At 51.6% G+C, this 15,889-nt stretch overlaps 1 protein-coding gene across 1 annotated transcript in view; it reads left to right on the top strand.

Moving 5' to 3' along the window:
* Nucleotides 1-3,617: 3,617 nt before the first annotated feature.
* PPP1R16B (protein phosphatase 1 regulatory subunit 16B) overlaps nt 3,618-15,889 on the top strand; it is a 90,474-nt gene continuing 78,202 nt past the window's right edge. Inside the window, exon 1 of the mRNA XM_037044058.1 lies at nt 3,618-3,715. The gene's annotated coding sequence lies outside the window, so the exon portion shown is untranslated. The remainder of the gene's footprint in view (nt 3,716-15,889) is intronic.

The raw sequence follows: 15,889 nt of genomic DNA on the forward strand, positions 1-15,889 counted from the left end.
GGAGGATGTGGCCACTGTTGTTTTCAAGGACCCGAGAATAGTTTAACTTTTGCTGAGCAAAAACTTTATTGAGATGTCATTCACCCCCTGTATAATTCATCCACTGAAACTGTACAATTCAATGGCTTTTGGTATGTTCATCATTGCGCAACCACTACCACAATCAATTTTAGAACATTTTCATCATTCCAGAAAGAAACTGGTGCTCTTTACTGTCACTCACCACTAGCCCCTCCAACCCCCTCCCAACGCTAGACAGCCACTAACCCACTTTCTGTCTCTATGGACTTGCCCACACTGGACATTTCATATCAATGGAGCCATGTAACACATGGCTTTGCATCTGGGTTCTTTCACTTAGTGCACGCTTTCGAGGTTCGTCCATGTCGTGGCATGCATCGGGACTTCATTCCTCACAACTGCCGAATAATTTGCACGGCATAGGCCTACCACATCTCACTGACCTTGGACTTCCCCACTTTTCGGCTGTTCTCCTTAATGCTACCATGAAGAGTTGTGTACAAGTTCATGCAGATGGGTGCCTTTATCTCTCTTGGGTATATACCTGGGGTGGGATTTCTGGGTCATCTGGTAACCCTACGATTAACGTTACCCCGCCAGCAACGTACGCGGTGGTTTCGCCACATCCTTGTCAGCACTTCTTGCCGCCCGTGCTTTTGATCACAGCCATCCTAGTGAGTGTGGAAGCGTATCTCACTGTGGTTTCGATTTGCATTTCCTTGACGGTCGATGACGTTCAGTATCTTCTTATGTACTTGGTGGCCATTTGCACTTACTTGTTTATTTATATTGATTTGAGAGAGAGAGGGAGAGAGAGACAGGAAGGGAGGGAGCAGCATTGCTTGGTTGTTCCACTTATTCATGCATTCATTGGTTGCTTCTTGTGTGTGCCCTGACTGGAGATGGAACCTCTGGCCTTGAGGTATGGGCATGATGCTCTGGCCAACTAAGCTACCCTGCCAGGGCTGTATATTTTCCTTAGAGAAATATCTATTCAGAGATTCAGACTCTTTGTCCATTTTTAATCAAGTTATTTGGCATTTCCTTATTGCGTTGTAACAGTTTCCTATATATATTCTGGATACAGGTCCCTTATTAGATATGTGATTTGCAGATGTATCCTCCCATTCTGTGGGTTATTGTATTGGTTTGGGGAGACTGTCATAACAAAATGCCACCGTTGGGGGGTGGCTTAAACAACAGAAATTTATTTCCCACAGTTCTGGAGGCTAGAGGTCCAGGATCAACGTATCTGCAGATTTGGTTTCTCCGGAGGCCTCTCTCCTTTAGTTTGTAGATGGCCACCTTCTTCCTGTGTCTTCACAAGGTCTTTTCTCTGTGTGCATCCCTGATGCCTCTGTCTCCTTATAAGGACACTAGTCGTATTGGATTAGGGCCCCATCCTCAGGCCTCAGTTTACTTTAATCCCCTCTTTAAAGTTCTTTCAATACAGTTTGTATTCTGAGGTTCTGGGGGTCAGGACATGGAGAGGTGAATTTCGGGGGACACATGATTTAGCACACAAGTTATCTTTTTTACTTTTTTTGATGGTGTCTTTTAAAGCACAAAGATTTTTTTATTTTAATGAAGCCCCACTTATCTATTCTTTCCTTCGTTGCTTGTGCTTTAGGTGACAAGCTCTAGCTCTAAGAAACCATTGCCTAGTCCAAGGCCATTGTGTGTGCCTATGATTTCTTCTGAGAGTTTTGCAACTTTGGTTCTTACATTCCAATCTGGTCCATTCTGAGTTCATTTTTGTATAGGGTGTGAGGGAAGGGGTCCAACTTCATTCTTTTGCATGTGGGGACCTAATTGTCCCAGCCAGCACCATTGGTTGAAAAGACCATTCTTTTTCCACTAACTTGTCATTCTCCTTGAAAACCAGTTGGTTGTAATTGTAAGGGTTTACAATCCCAACTCTTTGTTTTACTGCATCGCTCTGTATGTCTATCTTTACATGTGCATCGCACTGTCTTGATTACTAGAGTAAGTTCTGAAACCAGGAAGTGTGAGTCTTCCACCTTATTCCGAGCACACTTGAACTTCCGGTATCACACGCTGTGAGTGGTGCGAATGGACAGGACAGCCCAGGAATTCGGGCCCATCCTCCAGGCTTCATTTCAGGAACACAGACTCCAAGTTCTTCTGCCTCAGAGAGACGAAGTCCCACCCTCTCAGCCCACAGCTCTTCATGACAAGTCCATGGAAACGTTCTGGGGAGAACCCTGATCTCCCTGAGTTATTTTAAACTTCATTTTAACTCCTCCCCACCTTCTCTGCTCTCTGATGGCTCTTTCTGAAACAGTGTCATTCACAGCTGGATTATCAGTGAGCTGGGAGTGAGCCAGGAGAGGGGTGGTGGGTCTTTCAGAGCACTCTGTGCGGGCCCAGGGATAAGCCCCACCCAGAGGTTTCCCCTTCCCAGGAAAGGTCACTGAGTTCCCTTAGCAAGCAGAACATCACTACACTCAGGTTATGCTGTCAGCCCCAGGAGAACATTGCTACTAATAACCTAAAGGAGTTCTTCACACAAGCCTGCCAGGAATTGAATTAACGGGGTACGACCCCCAAGCCCACCACCCTTAAACCTTGTCTGCACCCGGCTGGCTGGCCCTAGGGCTCTAATCTGGCGGCTGAGAAAACTCAGGAAACAAGGCCCTTTGTGGAGAAGAGAACTCCATTGTTCGACAGCCAGTGGTCAAGGAGTGTGGATTCCAGAGAATGTTGTGCGCTGGATTTTCCCCCTTTGTTTGTTAACATTCTCTCCTCCTCCTATGGGGAGGGGGGAGTAGGGCCCTCTGGACATCAGCCTTAAGGTAGTTAAATGCCTTGTTTTGCAAAGAAAAGGTGGGGCTCAGAGCTCTCAGCCCAGGAAAGAGGCTTAAATTCAATGCTAGAAGCCACCGGGTGTTTGCCTTGAAACACTATTTCCCCCATTTCTAGCCTTAAATCTCTGGAAGGCAGCCCCTTTCTAGATCGTGGCAGACGTCAGCGGAGGTACGACCACTTCCTTCCTCCTTCGCTTCACCTCCTTTCTTTCCAGAAAGAGGAAATGATACGAGACCACGTCACAGGCCACGGCCCCCCTGCTCCCCTGTCTCGCTCCTGCTCGCCCCCCTCCACCTGGGGGACCTGCCCTCACAGACCCGCCTTCGGGGCAAGGGCTGGACGGTCTTCTGGACGTTTTCTGCAGCCTTTAGATTTGGGCCGCTCAGGCCCTCAAGGAAGGAGACTGGAATTCCTGGCGCTGTACTAATTCTGTGTGACCTTGGACAGGTTAGTGCCTCTCTCTGGGCTTCCTGGTGGTGCCCTTCTGTCAAATGGGAGCAAGGATACCGTCCTGGGCTCCCTTCTTCACGGTGGTGGTGGTGGTGGGAAAGGGGGACGACTATAAGGAAAACTATTCCGAAGTCTGGACGCGTCCCAACTTTCTTCGATTTCCAGCTGTTAAAAGGAGGGGCCCCCATCCTTAGAGCGCCGGGACCCTTCGCGCGCTCCCCAGCCAGCCAGACCGGGAGGAGCGCGCCCCCCGCTTCTCGGACTCAGGCCCCGCCTTGGGGGAGGAGCCTAGGGGCGGGGCGGAGGCTCCGGGCCGCGCAGCGCCGGCTTCAGTCGCCTCACCAGCAGCTGCGGCTCGGGGACAGACTGACGGAGCCGGGGCCCGGAGCCGCTCGGGCAGGGCTCGGGAGAGAGGGTGAGTCCCGCGGAGTCGCCGCCTCCCCTCTGCGTTCTGCGGCTGGACCTGGCGGGCGGGGGGATGAGTATGGAGGCGGGGAGGCCGGGAGGTGGTCCCGGCCTCTGACAGCCTGGCTGGGGGTGTGTGGGGCGCTTTGGCCACCGCAGGGGGCTTGAGATAATTGGGGGAGGAGGTACTGGAAACGCAGGTTCGGGTAGCGCTGGTCCCGGGAGGCTGGCTGGTGTTGGAGCGTTCTCCCGGGGCTTGCGCGCCAACGACGAGGCCGGAGGGAGGGGTCGCTCCTTGGCAGGTTGTTGACCGGGGTCGCCGTGACCCGATCTTGGGGCCGGCAGGGGGATTTCGGTTGGTTCTGGACTCTTCGGTGGCTGTCTTCAGGGGCGGCTCCATGACGGGAATCGGGAGCTACAACCTGCACCAAAGAGCCCGCCGCCCAACCTCGGGGCCCGGCATGGGGGCGCCGCCCCCTCGAGTGGCAGCGCTTGGTCTCTGCAGGCAGCGGCCAGGCTCAGGGAGCGCTCCTGCTCTGGCGGGAAAGGTCCCCAGGGGCAGGCGACTCCAGTGCCGACCCATCCAACCTCGGGATCCCGCTGACAGAGCCCGCTGTCCACGGGGAAACGCCGCGCGCGGTTGGATTCAGGGAGAGGTGCGCCCGGCCTCTCCAAAGGACCGCCGTGCGCCAGCCCCTGGGTCCCCGGAGCCCGGACCACTCCTCTTTTCTGGAGTCCCGCGCTTCGACTCAGGCCGGAGGAGCGCCCCCGAGCGCCTAGGATGGGCTGAAACTGTGCAGCCGGTCCCAGAGAGGTCGTGCCGGGGGGGGGGGGGTCTCCCCAAGGTCACCCGGAGCGCCCAGGTTGGGCTGCCCGCCTGCTCGAAGTGGAGAGCAAGGAGGGGGAGGCGCTCGCTGCCGCCTCCTTCCCTGATGCAGACTCCTTCCTTCCCTCCTCCTCCTCCCCCAGCCCGGGCCCCGCTGCACTGGAGATGCTGATGATGCAGCTCCCAGCCCCCGGCGTGTAACTGAGCCTCCGGAGCTTTGAATCTGGCCCTGCCGGGAACCTAGGACCAGGCACTCCCGGGCACCTCGGGCGCCAAGGGACAGAGACGCGGCTGCATAAGCGCTTCTCAGAACCGAAAGCCGAGCTGCTTGGGCGCCCATGTGATTGGATTCTACATAATGGGCCCCTGTTCTCGCTGTCAGAAAAGCCCACCAGCTCCCTGCGGCCGCGGGCACCAGGTGCCGCCTCTGAATCGCCCTCTGTGGAGGACCCGGTCCCTGAGGTACCAGGCGTCCTTTCCCCCAGGGCTCTCTCGGGAAGGGGCCTGTCGTTAGCCGCCTCAGCCCGAGGGGGTAGTTCCCCGTGTGCCCTGCCATTTCCTGCGGCTTGTGCAGCTCCGAGGACACCCCACCACACGGGAGGATTCCTCCTAGGCTGGTAATAAAGCTTTTTAGCTCCGTTGGTGACGAGCACCATCTGCCCCAGGGCAAGGCACTTGGCCTCTCGGAGCCTCAGTTGCCTGTAGGAAATGGGACTAAGAAGCAGCCCCATTTGGGGGGATGGGTGAGAGGACCCATGGGGAGAGCTTGGTGCAGTGGAGCGTTGCAGGATGCATGCTTCCAAGTAAATGCTGGCGCCTTTCACACTGGTTTTGAGTGGGGCCTGTCTCTTCTTTAGGGCAGGAGCAGAAGTGGAGCCCTGGTGGGTGGTTCTGCAGGGGCGGGGGGAGTTCCCACATCTCCCTCCTTTGCTTTGTCATAAAGAGTCAGCTTACAGGCAGCCGGTGGGCGCTGGTGAATCCTTTCAGCTGGCAACCTGCTCGGGGCCTTCCCCCACAAATCCCCAGCCCCTTCTCTCCCACCTGCTATGGGGATGCTGGGGGTGAGAGGTCAATCAGGCCACTCTGGATGTTCAGTTTCGCACCTTGCTGTCAGCTGTAGTTCACCCAACAGTGTCCTCCACCCTGAAAACTTCCTGACCCCTCCCCCGGTCCAAGCTCTTTCCAGCCTCTGGAATGTCTTCCTACAGGAAGACCACTTGAACCTTCCTGCCCCTCTTTTGGCTTCCCCCACTGTGATGTTCATCCTCTGCGTCTCCTGCATCAGGGCTCCTTGCATCCCAGTTCTCTCTGGATCTGCATGGAAAGACGTGGAAGGCAAGGCCAGTGCATATTCGAACTCCATCTCTCGGGTAATGATGCTGGAGTAGGGGTTCCATTCTCACTTAATTAAGTCTGTTTGGGAGCCTAAGCCATAGGGCTAAGAGGTTGTTGATGTAGGAAGGTGGGTTTTCCCCCAAGGCCAAGCCTCTCTGCAGAGCCCATTAGAACTCTTTGGAAACTAGAGCCCCACGTTCCTCTCCAAATCTGCTCCATTATTCAGAGTGAGGTAGGGGGCAGCCAGCCTGGGTCTGCAGGTCGAAGAAGGCACCTGTGTGGATTCATGGGTGTGCTTGGATCCTCAGGATCTCCACCCAACCTTGCCCTCCTGCCCCGACTTAGCCACCACCTGCTCCACTCCCACTATCCCCTGTACACCCCCAGCCCCCGCACTGAGGACTTAGAGCATTTGGTGAATATCGGGTCCCAACTGGCATCCTTCCAGCAAAGACCAGGTGACCTTCTTTATCCTCAGCACATCTTAGAGACTTGGCTTCATGGCGGGGGTGGGGGGGTGGATGAACCTGACTCCTACAGAAAGTTACAACATGTGAAGAGCAAGGGCCCAGACCGGTCTAGTTCAAATTTTGGCTCTATGCTTAACAGCTCTGTGGTCCTGGGTAAATTATTTCTCTCTCCGAGTCCTGGCTTTCTCATTGGTAAAATGGGAGTGATAGTCATGCTGACTTCACGGGGTTGTGAAGATTCTGTGAGACCATGAAGTCCGTCCAGGAAGTGCTTAGTGCAGCACCTGGTGTGGGCAGGAGTACAGGAAGTGATGCTTGTCACTGTCACCACCATTTCCTCCTTTGCAGAGGGCTCCCACCACCTCTGGTCTGGTGGAGGCAGCCTGCCTGTAGCTACCAGGACAGGGAGAACCTCTGAGCCTGGTGGGGGGGGCTGCCTCCTGGGAATTTGAGTGCAGCGTGGGCCTGTCCTCAGGAAGTCTGTTACCGGGCCTTTCTCATCTGGCTGCTGTGTTTTTCAGGATTCATTGATTTATTCGATAGATTTTTGCTTTATTTTAGACTTTGTGCTTAGCAAGAGGTTTCAGGATTTTCTCAGGGTTCTTTCTCTAGAGGGGAGAGGCAGCCTGGAAACAGATCATGAGGCTACGGTCCCCAACAGATAGCAAAGGATAACAGTCTCCCGGGCAGGAAGAGGAGTGAAGAATAAAGCGATGGATGTGTGGGTGGGCCCAGGCCAGCCACCAGGTTTTATTCCGGACTCTGCCAGCTTGTAGCTGGTGGTGGTGGACAGATAGATGCCTTACCTGTGAAGCATGCAAGCTACCTGCGTAGGGTGTTGAGGTGAGCAGAAAAGTGAGACCGCGTGGGTGAGAAATGTAGCTCAGGGCTTCTAGATATTTTATCCGTAATTGCAAATGTTAGCTGCTGTTATTATTAGTCTGTGATGACCAATAACAGGTGGGCAAAGTCTGCTGTGGGAACCCATGGGAGCCCTTCAGAGACAGTTTTGCAGGTGGTGGTAACAGAGGGGTAGGCAGCCTGAGCAGAGAGAACAGCTTGTGCAAAGGCACGGAGGCTGGGCGTGTTCGAGAGCAGTGGGGAGTGCAGCCGGGGCACCATGACCACGAGGCGTGTGGAGGCAGGGGCAGCAGGCAAAGCCAAGGAGGCAGGCAGGGGCCCGCCTGCCAATGGACCCCGAATGACTGCACACCCGCTGACCCGGAGCAGGTGCTCTGCAGCCTGCGGAGGGTTGTCTGGTTGGAGCGCCTGAGAAAGTCTGGGATTGACCTCTGCCTGGGAGGAAGGGCTGGGCTGCGCTCGTTTGCCAATACATTCACTGTCCCTTCCTCGTCCTATTACCCGGGAAGCCTAGAGGCCCCCTCCTTCTTCCTGACATGCTTCCTGAGATGAGATACTTCTGTACCAGTTCCTTCCTTCCTGGGTCTCAGTTTCTCATTCGAAGGAAGGGGGTAGAGAAAGTGTTGTGATCCGGCTCCTTTACCATTGTACCAAGTGCTGTTATGGGCGGTGGTCACTGTCTGAAGTTTTCGCTTGCATTGCCATTGAACCCTCACACTAACTCATTGAAGTGGACATATTTATCCCCATTGCATGGAGGGGTAAACCAAGGCACAAAGGATGAGGTGATTTGCAAAAGGCATGCAGCTTAAATATGGTAGCGATTCATGTCAGGGGGTCTCCAAAGTTGTCATGTGCTAGCCTGTACCACCTCACTTGTGCTCCGTGTGAATATCTAAAACTGACCGCAGAATGTTTGGATGCTGGGCAGTGGGCTCTCTGGAGATGAGTCACAGCGGGGTGCACTCTAGTTGCCTGGGGACTTCCCCGTTCTCTCCCTGCCCTGACTTTTGGGAAGGTCTTGTGTGCAGGCACTTGGCGAGGGGGAGGTGTTCTCGGGTGTCTCAGAGTTCAGGTCGAATTCTTCGGCCCCATAGTGTCCCACCAATGTGCCTTGACGTAGTCCATTCGCAGCTTGACTGATGTGGCAGGTGGTGGTGGGCCTCTACGATGACCCCAGGATGGCTGGTCAGAGCTTCACGTGACCACATTCTTACCTGTTTACAGGAGGCAAAGGTTCAGGTTTCCTTTTCCTTGGGAGGCAGAGTTTAAGGCCGGGGTTCAAATTCTGGCTCTACTTTCCACTGGCTTTTTGGCCTTGGACAATTTCTATTTCCTTGAGCCTCAATTTCTTCATCTGGAATACAGATATGTGTGTGTGTGTGTGTGTGTGTGTGTCTCAGAGTTGTCATTAGGATTTGTAATTACACACAAAATGCCTGGTTTCCAAGTTATCGTGGTGTAGTATCCACGGTATTTTCCTCTGTGGTATTTATTAAAATTGTGATTACAGAGTTATTTGTGGTCATTACTCTTAGTTTGTCTCACCTACTACGTCACTGGTTCTCACCTGGGGGCAGTTTGGCTTCCCAGAGTACATTTGACAATGTTTGAGGACAGTTTTTGGTTGTCACAGATGGGGAGGGGTGCTGTGGCAGCTAGAGGGGTGAGGCCAGGAATGCTGTTAATATCTTACAGAGCGAGGGCCAGCCCCCCCCACAACAAAAGATGAAATGATCCTAAATGTCAATAGTGCAATAGTGCCAAGGCTGAGAAAGCTTCGACTGGACTATAAACCCCGGAAGGCCAGTGACTGTGTCTAGTTCATTCAGCTCTGCGTCCCCAGCTGCCCAACATGACGCCTGGCACACAGGAGAGAATCAATATGCATTAAAGAGACGAATGAGGTCTTGGAACGCCTTACATCCCCTGGAGCCCCAGAGCTTTGGCTCATAGGACGTTTTGAATGGGAAGAAGAGATTTAGATGCATCTGAGTGATGATAAGCCAATTGGTAATTGAGACCGAAGATACGCAGACCACGCTGTTTTCTTTCCCAAGCAGGTGCTTCGGGGCCTGAAGGAACTGAATAGCAATCACCACTGCGTTTTGCTCAGGTAGACACCGGACCCACCTTTATCTGGACAAGCGGGCCCCGGGCCGGGGACTGTAGGTGCTGACAAGGAACGCCCTGTCAGCTGGGCCCTTGGGATCTGCCAAGCGGGGGCGCAGCTGCTGTTAGCTTCCTGTTTTTTCCCTTTCTGGTGGAATGAAGGAAACCCACTGAATGGCTATTTTCCACTGACCTTTACAGCAACGTGATAGGCCTTGGATTAATGAGGTTAAGCTCCAGTGTGAAATCCGCCCAATCACCTGAAGTTTAGCCAACAGGAAGACATTGCTTGTTTTCGGGGGGCCATCCGATGCCTTTGGATGGCTTTGGCCAGGGAAGCAGGAGTCGTGACGCTGTCCAAAAGAAAGGAATGTTCTATGTCCCAGAATTGTCCAGGTTGGAGTGTTGTCTCCTTTTCAGTGTATTATGAGGGTGCATTTTAATGTGGACTTTGAAATAAATAACTTATTAAAGCAAAGGTTCGTTGTGAGCCCCAGGCTGGCTGCTGAGCAAGGGTCTGGGCTCGTGAAAAGCTCATAATGTGTTTCTGGGGGCTCTTTGGGAGTTTGAAGGAAAAGTTTGGCCCCAAAAGGCATTTGGATGGGTGAGAGGAGCCCAGTGGCTGGAATTTATTCTGACAGGGCAGGAGATCGCAGGCGTCTGCCTCCGACTTGCTCACCTTGGGGTTCCTGTGAAAAGCAGACTGATTCGGTTGGATTGGGGCCTGAGAGCCTGCATTTCTCACAAGCTCCCAGGGGAAGCTATTCTGCTGGTCTGTCCTCTACATTTTGGGTGGCGAGGGTCTGGGGAACCTCAAGTCTGAATAAAGTTGAGGGGTACCTGATACAATCCACTGAAGCATGAAAGCAAAGCCAGCCTGCCGCACAGGTTCACACAGCCATCTGATCTGCTGGCTGGCTTTCGGAGTCACATATTTACTGAGCTCCTCCTTTCTGGGCCCAGGCCTGGGACCAGGTGGGGAAGGAGGGCTGCCTGCTCTCATGGGGCCACTGAAACAGCCAGAGCAAGGGCTGAGGGGCTTCTGGTGCTTCCAGAAAAGTGTGTCCAGGAACACATTCTTTCGGACTCACCTGGGGCTTGATAAATATACAGATCCTTGGGCCCAACCCAGCCTGCCTGGATTAGAACCAGCCAAGGCGGGGCCCCAGGAATTTGTATTTTTAAAAGGTGTTCCAGGTGGTTCTGACTCACAGCCAGGCTGGTGGAGGGAGAGCTAGGAGGAACTGGCAGTGCAGGGGAGCTGATTGATCCGCAGGCCCAGTGTAAGGTTGTAGAGTCGTGTTCTGCTGGACGGCACCTGGCTGAGGGAGGGGCTGAAACCTAGCCCGTTCCACTTGCCAAAATCTGTATGCTGCAGAATTGCTTCTGCCTGGAAGAGAGTGTGTCTTTTTCTTACTATGAATAACAATCATTAATATTTGGTGCTTATGATGAGCCCATCACTGTCTATTTAACTCTTTTAGTCCTCCCAGCAACTCTAAGTAGTGGCATTATTACTGATTTTACTGCTAGGGAAAGTGAGGTACAGAGATGTTCAGCGACTTTCTGCAGGTCACACAGCCCGTAAGCGGCAGAGCAAAGATTTGAACCCAGAACATCTGGCTTCCAAGCACTTGCACTTGATCACTATTTTCCCTGGCTTTTCTTTAGATGAACATGCTGTGGTGCTCCCCAGGGCTGTCCCTGCTCTGAGGGAGTGCCTTTTTCTAGTTCGTCCCCAAGTGGAGGGAGGGCTAGCAGTGACTTTGGCTGGTTCTGGAGTCAGACCTGGGTTGGATTCCCAGCTCCACCACTTACTGTGTAACCTTGAGCAAGTTACTTGCTTAAGTTCACTAAGCGCCCACTTCCCCCTGTGTAAACTAGGAATAATAATAGCATGCGATGATATGATTGACCAGTTAGCCTCTGCTTGGCATGTGGGATATACTCGATATAGGTCAACTATTGATATCACATTAGTATCAGCAAAGTCAGCCCCTGGGAGTCACAGATGGCTTCAGAGCAGAGGGGATGGGCGAGCAGAGCCCTGTGCCATTGACGTCCCTGGTGGCTGGGTCAGCTGCTTTGCTCATCCAGGTCACGCGTGCCATTACTTACCTGGGCATCCCTACCCTTTGCTTCTTGGCACTGGTTAGAGGCCCTAGTGTTGGTGCCACCCTGGCGAGTTCTCAGAATTTCTTGGCCCCTAGGATGGTTCAGAGGCTCGGTCAGAACTGCTTTTACTTCCTGCGATCCGAGAGCAAGTGAGAGGCACACTTCTCACACTCACTCTCTTCAGGGCTCTTGGCTCTTCTCCGTGACTCTCGCTGTCTCCAGGCCCCTTCTGGGACTCTCTGGCCCATCCCACAGACTGGGCAGAGAGCAAAGGATGCCCTACAGACATCACCTATTGCCTTTTAAAGAAACAGGGACAACTTCCTCCAAACTTTCCTTTGTGTTTTTCTAAACAAATAAAACCCAGCATTTGTTTTCTTATTGCCATATTTTATGCTTTTTCACTTTAAAAGAATACACATTCATTACTAAAATTTAAACAGTATGGAAATGTGGAAAACGGAAAGTGATATCTTCCCAGACATGATCCCCAGCCACTCATTCTTTTCACCAGAAGAAATTCCTGAGTGTTTTATGTGTCTCTCCATAAATTTCTTATACGCGTATGAATCCATACTCATTGACATGCTTATCCTTTTTTCATTTTAACACAACTATAGATCACTCCTCAGAAACTTCTTTTTTTCAGCTAATTTATCTCGGCACATGTCAACCCAGAGCAATATACCTTGGTCTGTAAGGCTACGTGATATTCCAGGGATAAAACTTTTACCATAATTTGTTTCTGCTTCCGTGCTGACATTGGAGATCGTTTTCAGCTTTTTCCTACTCTAAATGTGTGACGCTGCCACATCCTTGCTTGTGCAGCTTATATCTTTGTGCACTGATGTGGTTTTTATCCATAATGAAAATTTCCTGCAACTTGAGCTACGACACTGTCAAACTGTCCTCTCAAGAGGCCAAACCAATTTCTATTTCGTGACCAGTATGTGGGAATACCTTTCTCTATCCCCTTTTCTAGCACTGAGTGTAAAGTAACTAAGTTTTGCCGATATGACAGAATAAAATAGAAAAGGTGTTTCTGAGTCAGGTTCCGCAGTAATTCAAATTTCGAGCCTTTAAACTGCGCCTACAGAAAGATTGTTCAGTATTTAAGAACTACATTTTACCTGGCTTTATGCTTGGGATGAAAGACATAAGATTAGATTCAACCAGCTTCTGCCCTCAGACTGACCCCTGTCTCCTGGAGGGCAAATAGAATCAGAAAAAAAACCCAGTGTAGTTCAAGTGTGCTAGAGGAATGCATACACTCAGCTACCTTCTGTTTGATAGACTCTCTCTTTGTGAATATCACAACTGAATTAATGAGATACAGGGTACACTATGATGGGGGTGGGGCGGACTTGAAATCCTCCAAAGAAAACCACTGGGTTAGAAGCAAAAAAAAAGTCATGCAGCTTTACCTGTAGGCAAGGCAGCAGAAGAGGTAGGCAGTGAGGAAGGGAAAAGTAATTTTGAAATAGTCTCTTTGGTGGCTTCTACCCTTACTAACGGGTGTGTTGGAGTGAGGCTGTGCAGGAACCCAGCTGAGTCTGCAGCTGGTACCGCTTGCTCTGATCCCTTGTACTTGGGCAAATGTGTGTGAGTTCAGTAAGAGCCCAGGCGCAGAGGTTGGCTGAAAAGTCCCCAGCCCTGGAGCTCACAGTGTTTGGATGCGGGTGGTATGATTAGGCAGTTACCCCAGGGGGGTTACAAGGAGCTGTGGTCTGAACAGCGCCCACTGTAGATTGCATACACCTAATGGGTATTCAGTGAGTGGCTGAGAGTCGAAGGTGCCTCTGCCTCGTGAAGGGGCCTCCGACTCAGAAAGAACAGATCTGTGTAGGAAGGGGTATGATCGGCGAATCTACACACCCGTGGGGAGCCACACCTTCGCTATACCTTTTCCTGGGCGACCTGTCCTGGAGAGCTTCATTCACTGGGGATAACTGATGGACAACACAAGGCAAAGAGCACTTGAGAATACCTGAAACAGTGCTGTGGAGTTAGCCTGACCGTCGTTTCACAACACATCGCCTGCGCAGGGGTGTATGGAGCCAACCGCAAGTTTGCAGAGTCGAAGAGATGGTGAAGCCAGGGGGGACCCCAACCCAGCCTTTCATGGGAGGCGATGTAACCTGTGTCCCGGGTTTGGCCCTCAGTGCAACCTCTTCCCCCAGCAGCCAGGTCTGTTTCATCTGTTTGTTGCCACAGCTCTGGTTCCAAGCCAAAGGGCCGCTCCCCGTGACAGAACTGATGGAAGCAGCTCGGTGAATCGTCAGTCTCTTGGTCTCCCACCTTCCTGTCCACTCTCTCTCATTTTTTACCTACCCCGTGCTGGGTGGCTCTGACGCAGGGTGTCCAGGTGAATAACACACACGCCTTAGTCCGAAGAGCATCTAGTCCCAAATGGAAGAGGTGGATCTGAAACTCACAGTTACTGGAGAGTGTTGAGCGCCATCAAAGAGAACTAGAGAGGAGAAAGAAGTCCATTTGGCACAGGGCAGATGAAGAACAATTCAGAGGGAATACAAAGAGCACGGAGACATCGTGTAAATGAGACAAGGCAAGTCAAGTGTTGAACACCGTGCCTGGAAAGCACTTAAGAGGTGATAGATATGAATATTATGGCACTTGCGCTAACTCTGGAAGAACGAAGAGGAGTTTGGCAGGTGGGGAGAAGGCAGGGCGTTGCCCCTTTCTGCCCCGGTGGAACAGCGTGGACAAGGGTGAGGCAGCGGGTGCGCTGGGGTGAAAGCCACACGGGCGCTTTGTGGCACAGAAATCGAAACCTGGGTTCAAGTCCCAGTTCTCCCACTGTTGAGTGGTGATGTCGGGCACATCAGGATGTGTCTCCGCTTTCTCCATGTATTGGAGACAGTCATACCTGTTTTAAATGGCTCATTGTGGGGATTAAAGGTAATTTATGTATATGTAGCCCCTGGCACATAGCAGGGTCTCAACAAATGGTGGGGGCCAAGGTGGAGATGTGAACCCATTGGACCTGTTCGGGGAGCAGGGAAGTTTAGTGGTTAGTGAGTTTGGGATATTAGGATGGCCAGAGATGAAGTTAAGATGTCAAGGCCACATAGGGGATGGCTGACCTGTTAGGCTAAAGAGTTTAGACTTGACTCCATAGGCCATGGAGAAGTATTAAATGCTTCCCTACAGGGCAAATGATGGAATCAGACTTGGTTTCAGAATGAAAAATCTGCCAGAGGTGTGGATGGTAGGGTGGAAGGTAAGGGGCGGAGGCAAAGGAACCACTTCGCGAAATACTGTGTGACCCAGCACCTGCATTAGCCAGTCAAGTACTGCCTGGAGAGGCAGACCAGGCCAGCGGCGAAGAGCGGGATCTTCAGTGTCAAGGCCACTGTGGATTCGAATCATAGCCCTGTTGCTTACAGGCTGTATGATTTTGGCAATTACCCCACCAAGTTTTAGTTTACCCTTCTGTAAAATAAGGGTTAATAGTACCTTTGCCATAGGCTTGTTGTGAGGATTAAATGAGATAGTGTAGATCAGGGGTGTCAAACTCATTGTCACCGGGGGCCACATCAGCCTTGCAGCTGCCTTCAGAGGGCCGAATGTCATTTTAGGACTGTGTAAATGTAACTGCTTCTAAACTAAGGGCAAGGAGCTCGGCGCTGCCACCGGGTAGAAACAAGGTGCCGGGCCCAATAAAACCAGGTGGAGGGCCGGATTCGGCCTGCGGGCCTTGTATTTGCCACCTGTGGTGTAGATAAAGCATTCAGCTCTAGAAATGCCATTGATAATTAGACTTTAAAAAATTACGTATTTGATGACAGATCTTTTTTCCCATGTAATGCCTCTAAACCTCCCCTGGAGCTAGCGGTGTTTTACACACACACACACACGCACGCACACACATATCTCCTTTATACTTTCTAGAGAAGCAGCGGCACTTTCTGCTCCAAGAAACAGTGAGGAGGTTGCCAAGCTACAGCCCAGCGGTTCTTGGATGCACGTTAGGCCCACCAGGGGAGCATTTAAAGTTTTTAATGCCTGGCTGCACTCAGATCAATTAAACTAGGATCTCCTAAGGTGGGACCCAGGTACCAGTATTTTTAAAACTTTTAATGAATTAAGGTAAAAACATATTTTAGAAAAGTACACAAACCCAAAGGGAACAAAATTTTCACAAACTGAACGTGCCTATGTAACCCATATCCAGCTAAAAAAACCCCAGAATATTACCAGTACTCTAGAAGCACCCATTTTCCAGTCACCCTCACCCCCAAATCACTGTCCTGATTGACAGCATAGGTCAGTATTGCCTGTTACTGAGTTTTATACAGATGGAATCACGTAGCATGTATTTGTGTGTGTGCCTTTGGCTTGTTTTGGGTATCGTTGCGAGAATCCCATTGTGCATTGCTCATTCTCATTGCTGTACAATGTTCCCTTGTGTGAATACACCATAATTCTTTTCTAGACTATGGTT

This window comes from Sturnira hondurensis, unplaced genomic scaffold (genome assembly GCF_014824575.4).
Source record: "Sturnira hondurensis isolate 20B ecotype Veracruz unplaced genomic scaffold, ASM1482457v3 Scaffold0004136, whole genome shotgun sequence".
Lineage (NCBI taxonomy): Eukaryota > Metazoa > Chordata > Mammalia > Chiroptera > Phyllostomidae > Sturnira > Sturnira hondurensis.